A 3,545-nucleotide genomic window follows, 5' to 3' on the forward strand; every position below is an offset into this window, starting at 1 on the left:
CCAACTGTAGGCTCTGAACCTTCCATCCGCTGACTGCCTACCATCTGACCCCATGGACACTCTCTCGCCATGTACTCCATGGCCCCACAAGTGAAACAAGCACAGCGTGTTTGAAACTGAACACCCTATGGAGGCCTTTGCCTTTGATTCTACTATGGCTACTATAGAGGAGGGGGTTTAAAGGATCTTGATGAATTCCTATGGTTACCCTTCCAGTGGGGTTTCTGAAACCCAAAAGACTACGGTATAGGGTTTCGAATCTGATGTCGATCCCGCATGTCCTGCGATCTACCCTGAATCTCCTCTGATATCAAGGCCTTCTCCATGGCAACCCGAAGGCTTCCTGAAGCTTCCATCCTAACTGGTCCTCCTATACCAACATTCAATCCTCTGATAAACCAATTGACGAGTAACTTCTCATCCTTCAGGTAGTCAAGGGTAAGAGCTCGAAGAACTTGCTCTCATACTGGGACACAAAGAGACCCTTCTACTGAAGGTCATGGAACTCGTCAATCCTGCACTGCCTATAGTGCTCTAATACGTATTTGTCTCTGAATCTCTTTGTAAAGATGTCCCAAGTGATAGTGTCCCCAGCTAAATCATTCTTGTGTTTTCATTTTGATGATTATGTTGTGATTGTCATTGATGAACACACACTTGCTATGAGATCACTTTGTGAATGTATGAATTATGCTCAACTAGTAATTGTTCCAAACCGGTATCATGTTGTAGTCTTTAGACTATTGATGCTATGAAGAAAGTGTTTTACCGATATCAAGCGGTATAAAGACCCAAGCGGCATAGAGAGATCAAGCGGTTTAAGGATCTCAAGCGGAGTAGAGCAAAGGAGCCAGAAGTGGCAATTATCATCTTCCCAGTCTTTAAATTTTGTCAACCGGAAATCTATTTGAACCGGTATTACTCCGAGTTACCAACCGGTAACCAAAAAAGTTGTATAAACCGATAATACTCTATGATGAGTTACCAACCGGTATATTTTTGTGATGAGTTACCATCCACCGGCACTTTGACGGTGATTTTGTGTCGTGTTACCAAATGTGTCTAGATATAATGAACCTAGGAACTTGCAATGTAATCCTATTGGACCAACATGAAATTAGATTCCTTTTAAGGACATCATGTCTAGGGTTTTGAATGTGTGTGTATGAGTGTAGCTATTAGGTTTTGGGTGGTCATTGAAGCTCTTGTATGTACGATCTTAACTGAAAAGATCAAGTCTATGTACTGCAACAGAGTGTGGATTTACTGAAGACTAAAGTAATGCTAAAGAGTATTAGCTATGAGCTACAATGGATCTAATCAAGCAGACTGTGCCATTTGCTAGATCATTCACTTGTTGATTACTCACATCTTTGACAAGTCAAAAACCCTTAACCGGGTAGGCCCAGAAAAGCCTTTGTAAATCCTCTAACAAGGTGGTTCACATCTGTCGATCTGAAATCCTCTCTCAAGGTAGTCTTTAATCAGACTTATCTCCTAACAAAGATTGAGATTCCTAACAGGATCTATTCTGGTAAAGAACATTGTATGACCTTAACCGGTCTGGTTACTATTCTGTAGATAGTTACTTGTGAGTTTCATCTCATCGTGGTTTTTCCCATTTGGGTTTCCACATATAAATCTCTTGTGTTATAGTGATTGTGCTTCTATGGGTGAATGCATTATTTTCTATTTGGTTTTCATGCGTGTTAACTGGTTTGTTTGTTAAACTATTTTACTGGTTTACTGCTAGACTATTGAAGTGTTTAAGTACAGTATTTTTTGGTATACTAATTCACCCCCCTCTTAGTATTCATCAATTGGTATTAGAGCGAACCTTTCTATAAGTCTAACCACTTGGAAAGAGATATGGGGAATACACTGTGAGGGAACTTACTCATCGGATCACTCAGACTAAGCAACCCTATGATGAACTTAAGGTCAAATATAAGGCCTCTCAAGCAAAAAGAAGAGAGCATGCTGAAAAACTGATGGAGCTAATAGAAAATAGTTCTTCTAATGAAGCGGACATGGAAGCCCTAATTCAAGAAGTTGAAAAACTGAATGAGTCCAATGCCAACCTAAGAAGGGAACTTGAAGGACTAACTATCAGAATTTGTCAAGAGCTTGAGAACCGGAGGAAAGCTGAAGATCTGGTAAAAGACAAAGATCATGAGATCTCCAAGATGAAGCAAGAAATCCATGCACTTACCACTCATCTTCTTGAAAATAAAATGGAAAAGGAAGGAATCCAAGGTGAACTAAACTTGGCTATTTCTGAAAATGCAACCTTGAAGGAATCCAATGCTGTTATTTCCAAAGAACTCACTGAGTCAAAGGAAATACTTGTCAAATTCAATAAGAGCACTGTCAAGCTAGAACAAAAGCTTGAATCAGCTAAACCAGTAAAGAATACCAATGGACTTGGTTTCTCTAATTATGAGGAAGGTGAGACCTCTGGAACAAAATATGGAGCATCAAAGAAACAACCGACATCAAAGGATAAAGGTAAGAAAAAGTTCAAAGCTGTTTGCTTTAATTATCTCAAGGAAGGACACACTGCTAATGTATGTAGAAGTAAGGCTTATAATAATTTTCCTCATTTTCTAAACGATAAGCCTAGACCCAATAGATTCAATGGAAATTGTTATGCATGCAACAAGTTTGGGCATAGAGCATTTGAATTCAGGTCTGTCATGCAGAATACTGGAAGGTATCCTCAAAGGAGTCAAGGAGTTTTACCTGAATCCTCTAAGAACCGGAACCCAAACCAGTTTAATACCTATAGTCATCAGTCAGGTAGCGGTGACTATCAAGTGGCAACCAAATGGAGAGCAATCTATGTGATTTTTCATGGTCATGGTCACACTATTGCAACATGCAGAAGGAAGAATGGAAACATGAATAATGGACCTTGGAGAGCACCTGGAATTGTTTGCTATCATTGCAACAAACCAGGTCATACAACAAGATTCTGTAGAAGAAGAAAGAGTATATCAGATGATATACCAGTCACTCCAAAAGGAAAGATTGATGTTAAAATTGTTCAAGTGGATATGAAGAAAACCTGGAAGAAGAAGCCAGAAGAAGTGATTCAAGAAGAACCGGTTTCTGCACCTAGTGTGTAAGTTGTTGAACCAACAAACTAAGCATCAGAAAAGCTTAGGGGGAGAAAATGGTGAAATATCTCATACCCTTGGTTTACACCGGTAAAAGACCTCAACTCGTATGTGATACCTGTCAGTTGGTAGAAGACTAGAAATGGTAAAAGGAAAATTAGGTTTTACACCCTAATAGTGGAGAATTTATTGTGGTAGGTGAAGAACTTGTTTAAAAGAATTTTTCAAAGTCATTTTCACTTATTAGTTCACGAGCGAAGAAGTTTTCAAGCACAGAGTGAAGGAAAGTGATTTAGATTGTGATTCAAATAATTTATCAAAATCCTAAAAAAGAATCAGAAGCAAACATCTGTTGGTGAAGTATAGAACACAAAGCGGTATTTCAGCAACCAAAGGAGTGTGTAGCGAAGTTTAAATTGCATGCCC

This window comes from Cryptomeria japonica, chromosome 1 (genome assembly GCF_030272615.1).
Source record: "Cryptomeria japonica chromosome 1, Sugi_1.0, whole genome shotgun sequence".
Lineage (NCBI taxonomy): Eukaryota > Viridiplantae > Streptophyta > Pinopsida > Cupressales > Cupressaceae > Cryptomeria > Cryptomeria japonica.